This window comes from Poecilia reticulata, chromosome 6 (genome assembly GCF_904066995.2).
Source record: "Poecilia reticulata chromosome 6, P_reticulata-male-v2, whole genome shotgun sequence".
Lineage (NCBI taxonomy): Eukaryota > Metazoa > Chordata > Actinopteri > Cyprinodontiformes > Poeciliidae > Poecilia > Poecilia reticulata.
In genome coordinates, this window is record NC_088835.1 from 7,187,215 (window position 1) to 7,210,770 (window position 23,556).

The window sequence follows — 23,556 nt, forward strand, 5'->3', positions numbered from 1 at the left end:
TTAGAAGAGGTCCAAACATATCTTCACAAAGTCCCTTGTGGATGCTATTGATTGTTCTGAAATGATTGTATAATAGTCCTGAAAAAAAGCTTCCAACGATCCACCTTCTTATTTTCATACAATTGATGATTTATTCAAGTGTAGATGGAGTGCCTGACCAGTCAAAAAATGATGTTGCAGAGGTTGAATTGTGTCCTTGTTAAATGTCCAAAAAAAGATGTAAAACCAAAGAGTCTGATTGAGTCCCAGTTGTTGTCGTCTATTGAAGAGATGTTGGTGATATGTTTTATCTTGTTCCAGAAAAGGGTGCAGCCGGGACAGTGGAGGAACAGGTGCTCTAGTGTCTCGGGGTCTGAAAGACAAATTGTACAGTTTCTGCCTTACTTCTCCTTGTTTATATGGTGCAGGATGACGCCCATAAAAATCCTTCTGTGCCTTAACAGAAAATCTCTGTTGCTGGCTTGTTGATGATTGAATTTGAACTGTATGTTTGACCAAATATTGTAAACCGGTATACTGGTAAATATTTTAGCCCATTGCTTGTGAGCTGTGGGTTCTTTGCTGATGTGTGAAATAAGAATGCAATACCATTTTTTTGTTGTAACTGAACTAATATTTGTTTCCTGATCACCGACTAATAGAAGGAAAGTCGGGGCGTCATCCTGCACCTCCTGATGTCGTCCTCTCCTGGAAATGATCGAGGAGCAGTGAAGAGGCAAAGCGGCCTGGACTATGACATTCTTTTATAGGGTGTTCTAGAAGTTCTGAAATGATTGAATATTTTATTAATATCCACAGATCCTCGATCATTCAGAACCTGCCCAAAGGTGTGAATGCCGGCTCTCCTCCAGGATGGGAGATCTAGCATCCTGCCCTCACAGACCACCTCAGGGTTGTTGAAAATCGGCAGCTAGAAACAAGACCTGTACTTGACATGCTTGACTAGTTGAAACCTAATTTTGTTCCAGGCTTCGAGACATTCTGTGAATAATTCATCAGATTGTGTTTGTTTTAGACCGGAAATTGAACACAGATTAAAAATGTTTTTTGTACCAAATGAGTTAAAACAAGATAGAAAATAATCATGCCAGATGTGCTTGATGGGAGAAGTTAAAAACCTAGTGATAAGTTTTATTCTTATTGCCTGTTTTTTGGATTGAATGTCAACTATTTTGAGTCCTCCCTCTTTAGACGGAGTGATCATTGTTTTATTGCCGACTATATTGCTTTTGCTTTTCCAGATGAAAAATGAGATTTGACTATTGAATCTGTTGAGTACTTGTTTTGGGATATCGTAAACACTGAGTGGATAAATGATTTTAGAAATGATTAAACTATTTATTATAACTACTTTTCCTTTGATGGTTAATTTTCTTTGATTCCAGAGATTGAGCTATTTTTGAACTTTGTTTATGATGTTTTTCCAGGGCTCTTCTCTCGCCGCTCCCCGCTGCTTACCAAGGAACACGCCCAGGACCTTGACTGTGTCCTCCACCTCCCTGAACTCCCACCTTCCAGGTGTCCGAGCCGCCCCGCCACAATACATGATTTCAGATTTGGTTGTGTTAATTTTTGCTCCTGAGGCTGAACTGTAAGTATGTAGATGTTTGATAACCAATTCTAAACTGTTTTCATCTTTGATTGTTATTGAAGTGTCGTCTGCAAACTGAAATATTTTACTGTCATTGCCCTGCGGTGATTTTACTCCTTGAATATTTTTGTCCTGATTGATCAGGATGGCGAGGGGCTCAGCCACCAGGCTGTAGAGCAGGGAGGACAGAGGACACCCCTGCCTGACTGACCTATGTAGTTGGAAAAAATCTGTGAAATGACCATTGCATTTGACCTTCCTTTCTGCTTTTGGATATAATAACTGTAACCTGCTGATAAATGACTGACCAAAACCGAATTTGTTTAAAACTGCCCATAAGAAGTTGTGTTCTACCCTATTGAATGCTTTACTGAAATCTATATTGAGAAATATGCCTTGTGAACTAACCATGGATTGAATAGTATGATTTATTGATAGTACTGTATCTGAAATGTTTCTTTGAGGAATACCGTAAGCTTGAGATGAACTGATTAAAGTACCTATTACTGATTTTAACCTGTTTACTAGTGTTTTGGAATATATTTTGTAATCTGTATTTAATAAACTGATGGGTCTGTAGTTTTCTAAGTTGTTCCGGTCTCCTTTGTTTTTGTAAAGAATGTGTTAGGTTTGAGTTGGGTTCTGTTATGTTTTTTGTTCTGTTTCTTCGTCTTTTCTCCATCCTTCTACTCTGTCCTGGTTTGCTGGGAAACTAGATCCCACCATGACAGAACACTCAGCCCAACAGTCTACCCCAGCAGATGCAATAAGAAAAGCTTTATCGGAACAACACGCTCTTATACAATCACACGATTCAGCCTTTAGAGAGTTGGGAAATAGACAAGCCGAAACAAACCGTCGGTTAACTGAGTTGTCTAACTTTTTGCAAGGTTCAGTTCAACAGGCACGTCCTCCTCCAGCCTCAGCTGCTGCTCCAGACTCACCAGTCTGCCCTGCGTTTTCGGAGATTCGACCGCCAGCCCCTGAAAAGTTCACAGGTGATGTTCACAAATGCAGGGGATTCATCTTACAATGTTCCATTATATTCAATTACTGCCCTCAGAATTTCCCTCATGACAATGCTAAAATAGCTTATGTACTGTCTCTGCTGTCGGGTCGAGCTCTGGCCTGGGCAGAGGCGAGGTTTCCCTCTCCCATTGATTTTGGTTGCACCTTCTCTGAATTCATTACAGAATTAAAACAGGTGTTCAGCTTCCCGTGAACTATGGTACCTAAAGCAGGGACAGAGAACTGTGTCTGATTTTGCCATAGATTTTAGAATAAAAGCTGCGGCCTCTAAATGGGATTCAGCTGCACTAAAGAGTGCCTATTTCCATGCACTGAGTGAACAGATTAAGGATGAGCTAGCGACTCTGGATGAACCTGAGACTCTAGTAGAGTTTATAAGTCTGACCATAAAACTGGATAATAGAATCCGGTCTCGAACCAAGGAAAGAAACCGCTGTTTTCCTTCCGCCAGAGCCCCGCTATAGGCAATTCGTACTAGCCTCCAGGAGGCACCGAATCCCTCAGAAACCTCCGAACCAGAACCCATGCAGCTGGGTAACACCCGCCTAACACCGGAGGAGAGGCAAAAGAGGCTAGTCTCCCGGTTATGCTTGTACTGTGGGGGTCCCAACCATTTCATTGCTAACTGCCCGATACGTTTAAACCAGCAGGCCCGGCGGTAACGACGAGGAGGCTGCCGGAGCAACCCACTGTGAAAAAATCTCGTCTCCTCATCCCTGCTACACTTTTTCATTGCCATCAATCCCTTCCTCTGTCTGTTTTTGTTGACTCAGGCTGTGGACAAAATCTAATTGATTCTTCCCTTGTAGAACAGCTAGGAATCACTACTGAACCTCTTCCAGTTCCACTTCGTGTTTCAGCCTTAAATGGAGAGGTTCTGCCCCAGATAACCCAGAGGACTTAGGCTGTCTGTCTTGTGATTTCTGGTAATCATTCAGAGCTAATTTCCTTTTTTGTCTTCCCCGCAGTCAGCTCCTCCGTCATCCTGGGGTACGAGTGGTTACTCGCACATAACCCACAGATAAATTGGAGAAGGGCCACTATTGATTCATGGTCCAGTGAATGCCATGCAACCTGTCTCCACTCTTCCATTTCCCCGACTTCTGCGACGGCAGAACTGTATGAGGCTGATCCCCCTGAACTCCCATCAGTTCCCCTCGAATACAAAGATTTGGCTGGGGTGTTCAGTAAGAGCAAAGCACTCTCTTTACCACCACATCGTCCCTACGATTGTGCAATTGGCCTGCTGCCCGGAGCTCCATTACCTAACAGCCGACTTTGTAATATCTCCCGTCCAGAGCGTCAGACAATGGAGAGATACATTAATGACTCATTAGCGGCAGGCATTATACGCACTTCATCGTCGCCCCTTGGGGCGGGGTTTTTCTTCGTTGGCAAGAAAGACGGGTCCCTGAGACCCTGTATTGATTACAGGGGGTTGAACCAGATCACCATCAAAAATAAATATCCTTTACCCCTTCTTTCCTCAGCTTTTGACCCCGTCCAAGAAGCCACAATTTTTTCCAAACTTGATCTCCGCAATGCCTACCATGTCCTTCGCATACGCGAAGGAGATGAGTGGAAGACGGCATTCAAAACACCTATGGGACATTATGAATATTTAGTTATGCCGTTTGGGCTATCTAATGCACCTGCCTTTTTCCAAGCCCTAGTAAACGACGTTCTCAGAGACTTCATTAATGTGTTTGTTTTCAAGTCTTCCCATCAGCCACCTGCAGGATTACTCCAGCCATTGCCCATCCCCAAGAGATCCTGGTCTCATATCGCTATAGACTTTGTCACTGGACTATCCCCATCTAAGGGTATGACCACCATTTTCACCATCATTGACCGCTTTTCCAAATCTTGCCATTTTGTCCCCCTCCACAAACTTCCCACTGCCTCTCAAACTGCCATGCTACTCATTAAACATGTTCTTAAGTTGCACGGCATCCCTCAGGAGATTCTATCCGATCGAGGTCCCCAGTTTATCTCCCAGGTTTGGCGACAGTTTTGTTCCGCCCTAGAGGCGAAGGTGTCATTAACCTCAGGTTACCATCCTCAGACCAACGGCCAAACGGAGAAGTTAAATCAGGAGCTGGAGACGATGCTGCGTTGCCTAACCGCACCTAACCCTGAAGACTGGGCTCAATACCTACCGTGGGTAGAATACGCTCAAAATAGTCCTATCTCCACAGCTACAGGCTTTTCCCAGTTCCAGATCTCCCTCGGCTACCAGCCCCCACTCCTGCCCTCCGATGAAAAGGACATAGCAGTCACTTCAGTACAGCATCACATCCGCCGCTGCAAAAGGATCTGGTCAGAAACTATCACTGCACTTAATAACACAGCCGCACAAAACAAGAGACAAGCTGACCGCAGAAGGACCTCTGCGCCCGCCTATTCGGTCGGTCAGAAGGTGTGGCTGTCTACCCGAGACATACCCCTTAAGTCCATGGCCAAGAAATTGTCCCCCAGGTTCATTGGTCCATTTGAGATACTGTCAGTTATCAGTCCAGCAGCGGTACGCCTTCATCTTCCTCCTTCCCTGCGTGTTCATGCCACTTTTCATGTCTCCCAGATAAAACCCGTCCTGTCCAGTGACCTTTGCCCTCCAGCCGAACCCCCTCCTCCCGCCCGAATTATTGACGGCCACCCTGCGCACTCCTTCCACCGGATCGTGGCTTCCCGCTGGCGTGGTCGCGGTTACCATTACCTCGTTGACTGGGAGGGCTACGGCCCGGAGGAACGCTCCTTTGCATTTATTTATTTCTATTTGATCTAGTTGCTTTTTTTATAATTAAATAATCTGTTATATCTCTGCTCTGGTTATTTTCTAAATTATCCAGTTCACTGTTTAATTTTTTCCTTAACATGCATTCATAATGAAGCTCCCTGTTTTTTCTGCTTACTATATTTTATGGAAAGGTTTTTGATTCTTTGTTTGGCCTGATCCCACCACCCTAGCAGGTTGTCAGTGTGATCCATCTCCCCACTCATGGTCTGCAGCAGGATGCCGATCTCACCTCTGTAAGCCTCATCCTGAAGAAGAGCAGCATTCAGACACCAGAGACCCCCATTTCTGATGCCTCGCCCCATCTCAACCTGCAGGAAGGAGTGGTCGCTCTAGACGTTGTCCCAGATGAGACAGGATGACACTTCGGGGACAAGAGAAGATGAGATCAGGCACAAGTCGAGTCGTGATTGTTTCAGTTTTCCTAAAACGACCTGTTTTCTGGTGAATTTCTTTTGACCTGGGTGAAAAAGTCTCCAAATATCTATTAAACTATTTTGTGTGATGACATCAAAGAGTGGGTTCTTACTATAATCCTCAGAAAATGTGCAGTTGTTTGAAATGTCAGATTTTGTGAGTGTTATATTGAAGTCTCCCAATATGATGCAATTATTGACTAACCATTTTCTCAAACCTAGAAAAAACTTTTTCCTGTGTGCATCTATGTTTGGTGCATGAATGTTGAATTTACCTGCATGATATGTTATTGTAAAAGACATCTATTATAATGAATTTGCCCTGTTGATCCTTGTGAACTAAATGACAATTATTAAACAGACCCTCCCAGATGAAAATAGCAACCCCACCCGCTTGAGTACCGGATACAGATGAAAACATTTTCCCCTTCCATTTACATGACATTTCTTTTTCTTTTAAAATATCCCACTTTGTTTCTTGCAGACATAAAACATCAAAATATGATTGAAAAATGACAGCGTTTATCTTTTCGTCCCTGCGGAGCCCAAGGGCATTAAGCGAGAGAAGCAGCATGAGTGTTAAATAGAAAAATGTTGCCTTAATCATTTTTTGGGTTTTCTTTTGGGTTGTCAGTCTTTTCCTTGTCTATATTATTTTTGCAAGATCAAGATCAGGGTCCAACTCCATGTCGTCCGCTATTCTAAGCCTCTGCGGTAAAGCGCTTACCGGGGTTTGGAAAGACAGCAGGTGAGCTGGCGATAGAAGTTGCGAGTTTCCTTCGGCCACAGGGAGGGGAGGAGCAGCAACTTCTTCCCGCTCCTCCTCAACCGCGTTTTTACCGGCTTTGGATGCTTCGTCCGCTCAGCACTTAGCATACACTCGCTTAGCTCTTCTTCACCTCTCTCCACCTGCTCGTTCTCTTCCATTTCCCCCTCCATCTCTTCCTCTAAACCAGGGGTGTCCAAAGTCGGTTTAAATTCCCGGCGTCCTGCCTGTTTTAGTTCTCTCCCCAGTGGTTCTAACCAGAGGTGGGGACTCGAGTCACATGACTTGGACTCGAGTCAGACTCGAGTCGTTAAAATCACGACTTGAGACTTGACTTGAAAAAATGCTCAAAGACTCGGACTTGACTTTGACTTTCATGCCATTGACTTGGGACTTGACTCGACTTGAAGCTGTTTACTTGAAAAGACTTGACATTTTTTACTCAAAGTCTTAAAATTTAAAACACATTATTTATAAAGTGGCGTCATTAATTAATTTCACTCATTCCGTATCAATATGAGACTGTCCCTCTGTTGTTCCTCTCTCCTTATGTATGTATGTGTGCGTAGCTGCAGCACAACCAATCAAATTAACAGGATTTGGACATTTAAAAAAACGCGGCGACGCTACAGAGCTCAGGGAACGAAAGCCGAAATAACCGCTTTGACTTAATGCACTGACCGGTGACCAGCCGCGTATTTCCAACACCGGCGTGACTGTCACATGTCGCACAGAACCCATTCCCAAGTAGTATAGCCTTGCTGGAAAACAAATTTAAAAAAAAAATCCATTTTTTTTTGGCCATCTTTCAAAAATTTCTGTAAAAATAAAAATTTTACAATCTTACTGACCCTGAATACAACACTAAGTGGGATAGTTATCTGAGTAAGACATAAAATAATGAGCTCATTATTGTGTATTTAGTGATTCTGACCAGCTTGATTCACACATGTTTTTATCAATATTGAGATGTGAAATTGGCTGTAGATTTAACCCACTTCGCCTGACAGATATTCATTTTACCATCACATCCAAATTCAAAACCACTCCACTTCATTTGCAATGATTTAGATTTTTTCATGTGGTTTATTTGTTAAAACAGACCAAATACAGTGTCTGTCCCAAATAAATTTTGTGTTTAGAATATCTGGCCCATATTTACAGAGGACTGAAACTAGCCAGTTGAAGTGGCTCGGGGTTCTGGTCAGGATACCTCCTGGACGCCTCCCTGATGAGGTGTTCCGGGCACGTCCCACCGGGAGGAGGCCTCGGGGAAGACCCAGGACACGCTGGAGGGATTACGTCTCTCGGCTGGCCTGGGAACGCCTTGGGATTCCCCCGGAGGAGCTGGAAGAAGTGGCTGTGGAGAGGGAAGTCTGGGCCTCCCTTCTGAAGCAGCTGCCCCCGCGACCCGACCCCGGATAAGCGGAAGAAAATGGATGGATGGATGGATGGATGAAACTAACATACTTAGGCATAAAAGCAGAAAAATAAATGCACCAGACCTTCCTGAGTTTACTTGTGATAACTTCATATATACTCATTTCATTTTTTGAAAACTTTTTTTTATTGAATATCAAGTTTAACAGAACTGCGCAATAAAGAGGTCCAATTTAAAAATGTTTTTTATACTGTATTCAGCTGCACATGTTCTATCATTTGAGATAAATGCAGATTTTAAAAAGAACAAATGGTCCATTATTTGAATTTTATGTATAATTGCAAATTATACATAAAAAAAAATAAAAACGACTCAAAATGACTTGAAATTAAAGGTTCCTTACTTGAGACTTGACTCGACTTTTGCCTGTCTTGACTTGAGGACAGAGACTTGAGACTTACTTTAGATTTGCAACACAGTGACTTGGTCACACCTCTGGTTCTAACAACCCCCTCAGCAAGTCAATGTTCTGCTTAGGCCTTCTAATGAGCCATCATTTGATGCAGGTGTGTAAAACCAGGGAGAGAACTACAACATGCAGGATGCTGGCCCTCGAGGACCGACTTTGGACACCCCTGCTCTAAACCCACTGTTAGACCCTGATCTTGATCATCGGATCCACTTAAATTACAAATACATTTATTTATTTGATTATGGCAGATTTGACATTATTTTCCCCGTTTTTCTTTTTAGCATTCTCTCGCATAATGCCCCTGGACTCCGCAGGAGTCAAGGGCGTAGGAACGAAACTGTCTTTGGGGGGGACGCATATCGGAAACCTGACAGATCAGTAAATAGCTTGAGCAGAAATGTCATAAACTATTGTGCCATCAACACGTCAGTAATGCGTTACTCTAATCTGACCCTTGTTTCAGTAACAAGTATTCTAACATGTTACTATTTACGATCCAATAATCAGATTAAAGTTATGCATAGTATAATGACCGTCATTCCAGGATGAACACTCACTTTAGAATTTGCCTCACAACTAGCAAGCTAAATACTCTGGTAGCACAGACAGGCTACGAGAGTAGCTGATATATTTTATTGGTCAAAAGACATTTGATTATTGATCAAAATACATTGATATAAATTGACTGGCAATTGAACAGGTTCTACCTCTTTCTAAAACCAAAGTAGAAAACAGCTCATAAAGTAGGACTTGACAGTTTTAAACTCAATACATCAGTTTGACCAACAAAAATAAAATCTAAAAAACAAGTTTTGTTCTTCTTGAACAACTCTCTACATCAGTGCAACAGTTTGATCTACAAAATAAATAAAAATGATGCTTTTCACATCTAACGGACACCTTGGCTCCTCACTGTTAACTCAGTCTCACTTTCCAGCCCTGCATTCAGTAACTTACCAAAGGTTTTCTTTTCCTGTCATTTTCAGCTGCAAACATTTAACTAAAATATCTACGGATATGTGTTTCTGTCTCTGCCTCCCTGCAGCCTGATGTTCCTGCATGGAATCATGGTTTTACAACAGACACTACAGTAATTGTACAGTGTCAGAATGTGAATTAACTAAATATAAAAAGCATGTTTTTATCATACAGAATGAGAATTTAAACAACTTAATTTTCAGATGTAGCCTATATATTATACATCTCAACTATTTACTGTGTAGCAAAATTTTTCACAAATTTATTTTTAGACCTCTCCTCAAGCACTTTTCTTATTGTCTCCTGTTATTAATATAATTTTTTAATGTAATTAATATAATTAATTAATATAGATTTTATCTTCACACCCTGGAACTCCACCTGGCTCTCCTAAGTCTTCCCTGAACTGCTCCTTTCATAATAAAATAGTTTAGTTTATTTAAAAATTAAAAACAGTTAATACATATTTCAATAAACTAAATGAAGACCTCACCAGAGCTTCTTCACCTTTCTTCAAAATCATTCTAGCACTGCTGTTCTCCTAAATATCTAAATAATATAATATAATATAATATAATATAAATGTTAAGTGGTCGAGTATGATCAGGTGTTGCTCACTTTATATAATAAAAAGGCTAATTTTTCTGCAGTTTCAGTCTCATTCTAAATCATTATGACTAGAGTAGCTAACTTTTAAACAAAGTTAGCAGTAACATTTTGGACATGTGACTATTCCAGAATTAAAACAGTTTAACCAAAAATATTTAGTTCTATATATCAAAGAAAACTGACAACAAGATGTTATAAACGAGCGATATTCATGGCAACATTCCTGACAGATCGTTTACCTCATTCAAACGGAGTTTCTCTGACTCTGTCTGCTGCTGCCTTTATTCTGAGCCGTTTAGAAGGGGGAGGAAGCGCTCTGCTGAATACCCTGTTATGCGCCTTCAAAATAAAAGCATGCGAGTGGAAAATTTTAAAATTCTTTGCAACTACAGTGAAATTATTGGGGGGTACGAATGTGGCTCTCTCCAATGTCCCCCCCGAATCCCCCGCTTCTTACGCCTATGCCAGGAGTGACAACAAAAATCTGGACAGTCTCTGACGATGTGGCCTGGTTGTAAACAAATCCTACATACTTCAACCTGTCTATCATGAATTACCCTGAAATATTCCGGACCGAGAGCTGTGTTAAATCTAACAGAATAAGGCAGAGACTGTACAGTTTCAGTAAATTTGACTTTTACAAACCTTGTTCCATCCCTGCCAGCATGCATAGGTGGGCCCCATGTGGGGAAAAGGAGGGCAGACCAGATAGGTCCCATATGGGTTTGTCCACGGGTTCCACGATGACCCCACATGGGTCATCCCCATATGGGACCCATATATCAGCCCTCCTTTTCCCCACATGGGGCCCACCTAGGCATGCTTGCTGGGATCAGCGATCTTGGTTCCCGGCCCCGACGCTTGATTTCTGATATGGCTTTGACTCCCCAAGTATGTAGCTTGCTTAATATTTCCTCATCCGTGATGTCGGCAGGCAACATCAAGAAGGAAACCACCAGTTCATCGTTTATAAGTTCTTTGGCATGTATTGTGGATGATCCAATCTTGAAACCGTCTAAAAGTCTTTTTTGCTTTATCATTGCTGAGTGTGATTTAAAATTTCCTATCCGTTAATAATCGACAGGCCAGCAAACCTCCACACAGAAAACGTATGTTTTTCATTAAGTCTAGCACCGAAATCTTCTCCTCTCCAACAACTTCAATCTGGATCGTATTTTCCTTTTCAAATACTCCTGTCATTTTCACTTGTTCCATGCTCGTGTCCGTGTTCCTTTCCAAATTATTCAAAACCGAGGGATCCGTCCGTTTGTCTTTTAAAAACTCCATTGCAAAGAAAGAGAACCCCACCCCAACAGCAGAAAACTGTGGGGAGGTAAATCCACAAAATAAAAAACCCCAAAAAAGGTCCAAAATCCAAAGAGGAGAATCGAAAAAACAGGGCTGAAAAAATGGTACTCCTACCGCGGTGCGGACCAAACAGCTGACTGACGCAGAGTGGCGTTCTCAAGGTAGTGTGGCCGTAAGCCGCAAAGTAGAGTCAGCTGCAGCTTTTTGTACATCAGCGCAGCCAGCTGGTGCTTGCTTTCTGTTTGACCCGACTAAATCTTTGTAGGGTTCGCTGTGCTTCTTTGTAGGATCAAAACATGGAGGGACACGTAGCTGAAAGGAAGCAGCAGCACCCTCTGCTGCACAAATAGGCTTACAGCAAAGTAGTTGTTGGTTGCTGCAACCTGTCTACAGTTCTAGTAATTAGCTCTTTTGCACAGTTCACATTTTCATGACATCAGAAAAAGTTACATATGAAGATGAATACATCTGGGCAACAAAAGATGCTGCACAATTTCCCAGCTCAATGTAATTTTCTGATTGTGGAGCTGCAACCATAACATTGGGTGTATCCAAATGATCAGTATGAGTTTGTTCTCCACTGTCTGTCTGTCCATCTGATAAGCAGTGTATTTCTCGGAGGTGCCATATGAGATTTTTCACCTCTTTGAAACCAGTTTGTCTACATTTTGGACAACAATACATTTTATTTACAAGCTTTAAGTTGTGCCATCAGTTCAATCACCTTTGTTTTTCTTTGTGTGAAGAATGGAAGATCATCGATGTACTCAAAAAACGTAAAGACAGGTCCGAGTTGGGGTGGACAAGACAAGTTACACATGCAGTACAGCTTAGAAAGCACAGTACATGTGAGCCCATCGTCTAGGGCAAGGGTGCCCTAAGTCGGTACTCAAGGGTCGGCATCCCGTTTGTTTTAGTTCTCTCCCTGGTTTAACACACCTGGTTCAAATGATGGCTCATTAAAGGCCTAAGAAGAACATTGACATACTGAACAGGTTGTTACTACCACCAGGGAGAGAACTAAAACATGCAGGAAGACAGGCCTCGAGGACCGACTTTGGGCTCCCCTAGACTTGAGGGGGATGGTGACTTTGTCATTCTTCGCAATGATGACATATTGCTACTACAGGGGAGCCAATGTAACTCTTAAATATATATTTTTTCTTCCAGATGTAAAATGTAAAACTAAGCTGGTAGGTGACAGGTCACCTACCAGGAGAGTATTCACGTAATTTCTGTGTTTTTTATTATTTGGTGTGTATGTGTCCTTGTATTAGTTTTATTCTGAATTGGATGTAATTATGCTTTTGCTGTGTTATAATAAATTAAATTGGTGTTCTCCTAATTCCCCATTCTAGTATGACCAGCAGAGTGCAGCTGAAGCAGGACAGGCTGTAGGTCTTACTGATTCCTACAGCTGCTAGAGAGGATCAGAGCATAAGGATGAAGAGACCAGCAAGAGTTGAGTCAGAGAAGGTCAGGCAGGGAAGTAAGTGTTGCTTTTAGGGGCCAGGTGTGTTTGGCTAAATATATTTCTCCAAGTCAGTTTATTTATTGGTTTTAAAACTAATGCATGCTTATGTGTTGATAATGGTACATTGTAATAAAAAATTTTAAAAAATCACCAACATCCTGGTAGAAGTAATAAACAAGTTTATATCAGAGATTTTTTTTTTTTTTTTTTTGCATCTGGAACACATTAAAAGCGAATTACCAAATTTGCTTTAATCCCTGTTATGTTAACGTTCAGTTATTTCTCCCTTTTTCATCCTCACTGCAACTGGAGCTGGACTTGAGTTCTGTTTGGCTTTAGTGGCTTTGTGGATAGAGACATCGGCTGAGCTAAAGCAGCTAACAACGCAACATTTTCCCTCTCCTATCATAAACTTTGCTTTTCTTTAACATGGATCCTCAGTGTGACGGGAGAAATCCTCTGCATTGACGGAACCACGGCATCTTGCTGGCAGAAGTACTGGGAGCATCCGCCTCCATCTGCACAAACCCCTGATCTAGCTCCTACCAGCACGCCACTGAAACACTGAGAAGGCGGCTGAAAACTACAGGGAAACCATAATGCTGAAGGTGAAGCTCCATCACAGAGTGTTGACAGAAGAACCAATGCCAGCAGCTCCGACTCTTCCAGGATCGGTGCCAGCTCCAGACCGACATCGGGTTCAATACCGGAGCTTCCACACGTAGCTGGGAAAAGGCATGGCCAGAAGAGAGGTGAGTCTTTTCTTTCACAAGTAAGCCTGCCAATATAAGCAATAAATCAATTAATCACATCATGACTTAAAATGAGCTCGATCATTTCCATTTGGACAGTCATTTAACAGATCCTCCACTTTAATATTTTTGAAGAGCTGGCATTTTAAGAAATGCTACCAACTTTTGACACTGTTTGCACTCCCTGCTACTTTTGCCTGTTTTCCCTGTCCAAGTTGATTTTTTTTTTATTTATTGTATATATATATATATATATATATATATATATATATATATATATATATATATATATATATATATATATATATATAGGGACAAGCCCCTACATGGGATGTACCACCGACAAATAACTGAAGTGGCTGATGTCAGGAAAACCTACCAATGGCTGGAGAAAGCTGGACTCAAGGACAGCACAGAGGCTCTCATCCTGGCTGCCCAGGAACAGGCCCTAAACACCAGAGCAATAGAGGCTCAGATCTACCACACCAGACAAGACCCAAGGTGTAGGTTGTGCAAGGAGGCCCCTGAGACAGTCCAGCACATAATAGCAGGGTGCAAGATGCTGGCAGGGAAAGCGTACATGGAAAGACATAACCAAGTGGCGGGCATAGTGTACAGGGACATTTGTGCAGAATATGGACTGGAAGCCCCGAGATCAAAGTGGGGAACACCCCCAAAAGTGGTGGAGAATGACCGAGCTAAGATCCTGTGGGACTTCCAGATCCAGACAGACAAGATGGTAATGGCGAACCAACCGGACATTGTGGTGGTGGATAAAGAACAGAGGAAAGCTGTGGTGGTGGATGTAGCAATACCAAGTGACTACAACATCAGGAAAAAGGAGCATGAGAAATTGGAGAAATATCAGGGCCTCAGGGAGGAACTGGAAAAGACCTGGAAGGTGAAGACCACGGTGGTGCCTGTGGTCATCGGGGCCCTCGGGGCAGTCACCCCCAAACTGGAGCAGTGGCTCAAACAGATCCCAGGAACAACATCAGACATCTCAGTCCAGAAATATGCAGTTCTAGGCACAGCCAAGATACTGCGCAGAACCCTCAAGCTCATGGCCTCTGGTAGAGGACCCGAGCTCAGAGGATGAAACAGACCACCCGCGGAGGGTGAGAAGGGAATTTTATATATATATATATATATATATATATATATATATATATATATATATATATAGTTGTTTGTCCTGTGTGTCTCTGTGTTGCCCTGCGACAGTGCCCTTTTGGTCAAATTTTTCTTTTGTATTATTATTTCCTAAGTCCTCTTCTGACACATAATAACATGTACTAAAATTATTTTGTATTTTGTTGGGGTTTTTTGTACAATATAATAAGCCCTCCGGTCACCTTTTTCCCTTTACCTTTTGCCTGTGACGCATGATGCAATTGCCTCTCACAGTGAGACAAGGCGGCTAACTGCGGAGCTCAACGTAGCGAACGTTCCAGATTACAGAACAGTTTTTGGTGGAAAAAAAAAAAAAGTTTTTGGTGAATAAAGTGGAGTAGACTTGCTACATGTCAGATGACGGAAAACATTGAAGTATCGTTTCTGCTTCAGCTCAGAGTCGCAGTTTAAGCAGAGAGGTAATGAAATACAACAGACACTGACAGGCCTCTGCGTCTGCCTTTCTCTGAAGAACTACTGAGCGGGAGGAGACAGCCAGGTGAGGAAAAACTGTTCTTATCTATCGACTCAGTATTTTTATCATTCAGACATTAGGCTGTTGTTGATGTGCTATTAGCTAGCTGCTAGCTAACGACTTTGCTAGCAAAGCAAGATAACTGAAAAGCTTCTTGCCCGTTTCTTCAATGATGGCAGTCATTCTTCAGTATCGCTTATGCAATAGGGGCACATCGCCTGTCCAAAACCGATCATCTCTATAATGGATACATGTCTTCTAATTTCCTTTGCTGCATAACGTACATCGCATTTATTCCAGCGTTAGGTAAATGTATCTTGAAGGAGAATAACACTTAAATAAAAGAGCAACAAGGATATTCATTTAGAATTAAAAATAACTCACCTTGAATTACCATGATAGATATAATGAATGTAATAAAAGTGTGTCATTAATGAAGGAGATAAAATTCAATCCAGACTATAAGTAAGTTTAGGGTCTGGTTCGTAGAGTATGAAGTAAAATCTTTTCCCCAATTATTCAATGAAAAAAAAACTAACCTCAGTTAAGTAAAATAAAATTGGAATCAAAACTTTTGGAATTAATGATTCTTTTTTTAAACAAAAAGTTTAGTTTAAAAAACTTTTTTTAAATTAAATAATTCATTTTTGTCTCCTGAACTTGAAAAGTTATTTGCCAAACAAACTTTTATTTGCATACATCCGAAATCTTTTGTTGTGATTTTAGGTCCTGCCCACGATATCATGTGAGAATCACAAGCAAAACTTTGAATCTCAAATAAAAACTTAGAATAGCAAGAAAAGATGACATGAGCAAATAAGTTTGTTTTGCAAATAATTGTTTTCACTTCATGAGACAAAAATGTGTGATTTTAATTTTAAAAAGTTTTTTAAGCAAAACTCAGTAGACTTTTCTCATGGTGACATGCATTAACAATTAAATTTTTTCTTTTGTATTTTTCTTTTTTCTGCAGTTCCACATTAAAGTTTGATGCAGCTCTGCTTTCCTGAATGGACCATCTTCATGCCCACTGCAAATGTAGCAAACAGGCAGCTCTTTTTTATAGATTACAGTTCACTAAAAGGTTGCATTGTGCCCTTGTTTATATTTTTAATAGTGTAATTCTGTAAAGACAAAATATGTCTGGTGGTCTAGCTCAGATTTACATATCTTGCTAAATTGCTGGTTTGAATATTGAAATACTTACCTATAACAAAATAGACCTGCAGAAAAAAATTACTAATAAAATATCTTACATATGCATAGTTGTATGCTCTATATAGATTTTCCTTAGCTTTGATTGTATATTTCACAATTTTGTAATTTATCATTGTTTATTAAACTCTGAAAGCTGAGTGGCTTTGTTAAAGGTCTGTCCTAGAATGCGGTTAGATGTGCCCTTTTTTTTTGAGCACCTGCCCCTTTAGTGGTCTCTGCACGGCCCTGATTTAGGGCACAGAACAAGAATATTTTTTCCACTCTGATTGGCTGCTGTTAGGCCTACCAATTTTAAGTTGAATGTTCATTGCATTTTTCATAGACACTTGTGAAAATAATTTCTATTCCCATGGCTTTTTTGTTCTTTGGGAAATTATTTTTGATGATAAATACAGAAACAAGCATACAAATTAAAACATATACAATAGTGATAGTAATATTAATAATAAAATAATAGTCAGTGCAAAGTACCCTACAAATTCTTTGGTGGGGGGCGGTGAGGGACCCGGATAAAGGCTAGGGGGGCGCTGGCCCGAAAAAGGTTGAGAAACACTGCTCTACAGGCACCATACTTTTGGCTCCGCCCCCTCGCGTTTACATCCAGGCCAACCAAGCCTCTTAAGTCCTGGAAGCCTTTTGGAGTCATGCAAAGTACCTCAGTGTGGTGGACAGAGGAAATTATGCATGCCCTGCAAAACAGGCAGTGGTGGAGAAAGTACTCAAAAAATGTACTTAAGTAAAAGTACAAATACACAGACACAAATGTACTCAAGTAAAAGTAAAACTACCACATTAGCATTTGTACTTAAGTAAAAGTAAAAAAGTACTGGGTTTTAAAAATACTTAAGTATTAAAAGTAAAAGTGCTTGCTGAATGGATTACCTAATCGCTAATATCATTAAGTGTCCCGATCATATTTAATTTTAATACATTAGAAAACAACCTGCTGAATACTATTAATCAATCATTAATCATTTTGTCTAGATTAATGTCAAGTTGTCAAAACAAAGACATTTTCAATAATGTCAACTTTGTATTAAAAGTGTCATGATTTACTGAATGACGCTTTATGACAACAGTCATAAATATTTATGAAGACTTATTCATGTCCATGACAGGTGTTTATGACGGTGTCATGTCAGTCTTATTCACCTGCCTTCAAATAAAGTGTTACCGGCTAGGTTTATGTAGCATTTGATTTTAACAAAATATTCATACCTGTATTTCATAAAAATAATGGTAGACTTTCGGCATTTATTTTGAAGTATGTTGATCCTGTTTACAACTATGATTTTCATGTTCAAAAGCAATTTTTTATGTTCCATCTTATAGTAATAACTTAACAAAACTGTTTATTTGACTTCAAAGACTAGAGTCAAAATTGCTTTACATTTAATTTATATGTTGAAAATTTGTATAGTAAAATGCAATAAATTAGTTGTGATGTACAGAAGATAAACAATAGCAAGCTCAAGAATATGTTTAGCTCTTAATATATAATAGTAAAGGTTAGTTATAAAGACTAGATGACGTCAATTTATGGTCTTAAATTGCAAAATAAAGTCTGCAAATTGATTGCAGAATGGTTTCATTTTTACATCACTTTGCATGAGCTACTTTCAAACTAAGTGTTTTGTGTTCTACAACTACATTTCCTGTGGACTTAGAATTTAATTTTGTTTCAAAATTATGTTAAGAATATATTAAATACATTAACTTTAATATATTTTACACTATAATTAACATATGGTATAGAATACAGACTTCAATGGTTTGGAGGACAAAAGTATTTGGAAATGTCCAAGGTTTTTAAAAAAAAAAGTTTGTGAATGCATCACAAAAGACAGAGTAAAAAGAGAATTTCAGTTTTGGGTTAACTAAATATTGGTAAATTTGACATAAAAACTGTTAAATTATAGAAATTTTTTTGATGGAAATTCTGAAAAAAATAAATAAAAATAAAAAATACAGAAAATGTCCTGGTAATTCTCTGCCATGATATTTTCAGTGTTTTTTATAGAATTTCCATCAGAAGTTTCCCGTAATTTAACAGTATTTTATTTCAAAGTTTTCCATAAAAAAACAGGGAAATGTCCTGGTAATTTCTGCCAGTACACTTTCTTGTTTTTTATGGAATTTCAGCAGAATTTTTCCATAATTTAAGTTTTTTTCCCCATAATTTAACATAAACTGTTAAATTATGGCCCACCACCACTTCAGGTGACATTTCCCATATTCTCAAACTCAAAGCTCGACATGTATGGGGCAACGTGAGAGCTCATCTACTGACTGACTACATAAACTAAAAGCTGGATCATAGATATTTTTAATAAGCGTATTTGTGAGCCTGCCTCTTTTTATTAAATTGAAATTAATTTTAAATTTTTGTATGACTTTTTCTCAGATTAATTTAGAAAACGAGTTGTTATTATTACAGGTTAGTTTTCTAAACAACAAAAAAGTATCTGTTAGGGAAGCTCAAAAATGAAAAATTGGACTGATATTGATATCCGATAGTAACACTGCTGTTATGCCAGATTTACCAATTCGTTATTTTGTCAGTTTTTTTTATATGATTACTCGATTAATAGTAAGAATAATCGATAGATTACGCGATTACTAAAATTTTTGCTTACAATAGCCCTAATTATATAAATAAAATAGCATTTATAGGTGGATCGGGAGGATTAATTCTCTCCTTCACCCCCCTCCTTCTACACCCAGACCTCCTCCCCCTTCTTGCAATTCGCTGTTCGGCCGCCCCCCCCCACCCAGCACTCAACGGTACGCTAGACCGGCCCCACCCTCTTTGACCCCTCACATATACCTCTACATTGAGGGGGGACTAGTGTACCTCTCCTGGTACACTAGCCCCCCGAATGTCTCTCCTTCGCCCCCCTCTTTCTACATACAGCCAGACCTCCTCCCCTTCTTGCAATTCGCAGTCCGTCTGCCCCCCCAGCACTTAATGGTTCGCTAGACTGGCCCCACCCTTTTTGACCCCCCACATCTACCTCTACATTGAGGGGGGGCTAGAGTACCTCTCATGGTACACTAGCCCCCCCGAATGTCTCTGCTTCGCCCCCCTCTTTCTACATACAGCCAGACCTCCTCCCCCTTCGTGCAATTCGCCGTCCGTCTGCCCCTCCCAGCACTTAATGGTTAGCTAGACTGGCCCCACCCTTTTCGACCCCTCACATCTACCTCTACATTGAGGGGGGGCTAGTGTACCTTCATGGTACACTAACCCCCCCAATGTCTCTCCTTCGCCCCCTCCTTCTACAGCCAAACCTCCTCCCCTTCCTGCAATTTGCCGTTCATCCGCCCCCCAGCACTCAACGGTACGCTAGACCGGCCCCACCCTATTTGACCCCTCACATCTATCTCTACATTGAGGGGGGGCTAGTGTACCTTCATGGTACACTAACCCCCCCAATGTCTCTCCTTTGCCCCCTCCTTCTACAGCCAAACCTCCTCCCCCTTCTTGCAATTTGCTGTCCGTCCGCCTCCCCAGCACTCAACGGTACGCTAGACCGGCCCCACCCTCTTTGACCCCTCACATCTATCTCTACATTGATGGTGGGCTAGTGTTCCTCTCATGGTACACTTCGTTCAATCCTTTGCTTCCCCCGCCCCCCACCTCTCTAACGATACGTCAGCCCCCCACCTTCTCTCCTTCTTCGAACCCCTTCTAGCCTCCCAGTGGGCCATCGTTCCCTCGGCCTCCAATTCTGATTCTTCGGGTCAATCTATCCGTCTTGCTCTCACTGTAACAACGGATGACTAAAGGTTTCCGGTATTCTCAGATTGAAAACTTGCAAGCAATCTTTAAGGCCATAATCATCCGCTCTGGTAAGTTGCGAAGTTCTGCTAAGGAACAGTTTTGACACTTCTGACAAGGTGTCACTACGTTGGTGAGATTAGGCATGAGGAGTCAGAGGTCTGTCGTGAGTCGGAGACAGGTCCTGACTCAGAGACAGGTCATAACTCTGAGGCGGGTCCTGACTCTGAGGCGGGTCCTGACTCTGAGGCGGGTCCTGACGCTGAGGCGGGTCCAGACTCTGAGGCGGATCCAGACTCGGAGACGGGTCCTGACTCGGGGACGGGTCCTGACTCGGAGACGGGTCCTAACTCTGAGGCGGGCCCTGACTCTGAGTTCGGCCCTGACTCCTCCAAGTCAGTACCAACCTCTGAGTTGGCCAAATTTAGAGGCCCAGCTAAGTGTGGACTAAACACATTTGATCCACTCTTGGTGGGCTCTTGCCTCTCTTCTTCGTCTGGATTGTCTCCACAACCCGCAGCCTTTTTGATGAGGCCCCATGCCTTTTGAAGAAAGGTGTCTTTGAGATTGATTTTTCGTGGTCGTGCAAGGGTTCTTTTAAAGCATTCCACAACCTTGTAAATCACTAGTGGGTTGTTGCTTTTGATCATTTTGAAGAGCAGTTCTCTTACTGCGTCTTCATTGCCCCAGAGAAGTTGCAGGATGTCTCGGCAGGCTTTTTTTTCCATTTTGTCATAAAAGACAAAATCTATATCCTTGACTTCTTTCCATATTTTTGGAGCAAGCTTTCTCTGGACCGGTTCGGTGTCCTTCCTTTTGTAATGCCCATAGGTAGATCTGTAACTGGACTTGTAAATCAATCTCCAAAGAATATTTGAACCATAACTCTCCTTTCTTCTTCTGTTCCATGTCTGAATCCCATCCTGTTTGCGTCCCTCAAAAATTGTTCAGGGTCCATGGTTTCCTGAGTATAATCTTCACTCAGGCAGTTTTCATCTGCGTACAAGTCTTCAGTTGGAAAAAAAGTCTTTCGGATCTTTCTTTTGGTAGACGCTAACATTTTCTTTGGAGGAACAGGATTCTCCAGGTGCTTTTTGAATTTTTCCACGATGACTTGGTGTCCTTCTGGGTGTTCCACTAGTGCGATTAAATGCAGTCCACTGGCAAAGTGGAATGCATCTCTCGCAAGACTCTGGAAAATCCTTTCACCAAGCTCTTCTGAAACCTCAGAGAGTACATTCACATTTATATCTCCAGTTTTTCTCAAAAGTAAGATCAAAATTTTGCTATGTTGTTCCTCAAAGACTTGTCGGACAAGATGCAGAGTTGGTCCATCTGCAGCCTTTTCAATCACTTCCCACAAAAGTTCACTGAGAAAGTTTCTCTTTTTGTAATCTGGGCTTCTTTGACCAGGATGAACTTTGCTGGACAATGTCTTTTTCACTTTCGTCCAAAAAGAAACCTTAGGTTTCACATCCATTTCTCTCTGTGGGCTTTCGTCGTTCATCTTTATTGTGCTGAGCTAAAACGTCCAAATGAATCTCGAGTTGACTGACTTGTTAACTGATTTGTGGTAACTGATCAGAGAATTAACTGATCAGTTGGTGATGTCATGGACTCTATGACGTCATAAAGTCATCCTCAGAAGGGCCTCATGACACATACATCATTTGACGTCATGCTGATGACATCATTGTCAGCAGCATGGCAACTGTTGCTAAGGGTAAAAATAGCACGCAGTGAGCATGCGCTCTGAAAAAAAAATTAATCTGTGGCCACTAAATGCATTATTCCCGCAAGTCTGAACTGGCAGTGATTTGCGCAGCTTAACAGGAGGGGCCAGGGAACCATTGGCCCCTCCACTTACCGCCCACCCATTTTTATTTGTTATTTGGGTTCCATCTCCTAACAGGCATAGAGCAAATGTCAGGAGAACCACAACATGACCTGGGCCGGTCTATGAGTCAAACAAACCTCTTGTGATGCCCACTGGTGTGTGAAAAAAAAGTTTAAAAAAGGAGCATTTAAATGTTTATGGGGTTATGATGATAATAATCATAATAATAATAATAATAATAATAATAATAATTTACTTGTTAACAGGGGTTAAAGATGATGGGTGCAGTAACGGTGTTTCACCGGTATGTGGTGCATGGGAACTCTGAGCTGCCAGTTGCTCTGCAGTTTCTCATAAGCTGAGAGAAATTGGAGTAACAGACTGCGTCCCCCGTGTGCTAATTTACTTGAGGTGAGAATAACCCTCAAGTTTATTTTAACCAGTGGTGGAGAAAGTACTCAAAAAATGTACTTAAGTAAAAGTACAAATACACAGACAAAAATGTACTCAAGTAAAAGTAAAACTACCACATTAGCATTTGTACTTAAGTAAAAGTAAAAAAAGTACTGGCTTTTAAAAATACTTAAGTATTAAAAGTAAAAGTGCTTGCTGAATGGATTACCTAATTGCTAATATCATTAAGTGCCCCTATCGTTTTTAATTTTAATACATTAGAAATGTGCCATTTTAATGAACAATGCCACAGATAAAGCATGTTTTTATTATGTTTACAGTATGTGATTACTTACTATGTGATTCTATGCATCATACTTTCAGGGATGGAAACATCTTGTCTCCTGTCCTAACATAACATGAACTTCACTTTTTTTTTTGCTACTAGTGGCTTTTATTTTTAAAGAAATCCAACAGAACGTGGATGGAAAGAAGGTGGGTGGGAGAGGACAGGCAACCAAGGAGCCAGTAGCCAGTAACAAACAATTTAACTCATTATGCAGCCTATTTCCTTGTTTCTTTTGACTTAATTCTTATAACTACTATTCTAGTTGCCCTCTACTAATCTCTTTCTTCCTGATGTTATTGTGTATATTTATTTATTTTCTGTTTAGTTAGTTAAAGAAAAGTTTCCAAAAGTATGAATCCTCCGTTTTGTTCAATCTATGTTTTGGTCATTTTGTCTTGTTTCCTTTGCAAAAGATTAAAGCATAATTAGTAAGTTATTGTGTTGATATTTAATCACCTATGTTGCCTGTTTGATGTTCTTGCCTTATTGGTGAGGTGACATAAAACGTCTTAGGCGTAGACAGGGATGATTGACAACACCAAGCCCCTCCTCCTGGCTCTGATTGGTTGTTTCTGACCTGGAGCGATGCATTTCTGCAGATGGCAGTAGGACCTGCAGGAAGGACGCAGAGGGGCTCAATTTCTTCATGTTATACTATCAGAGTTTTATACATTTTTTAAAAATTTAATTTTTTAAGTTACCTACTGTCACTTTAAATGTACTTGGCTTTTACCTTGTTTACATAAAACAGTACATATTG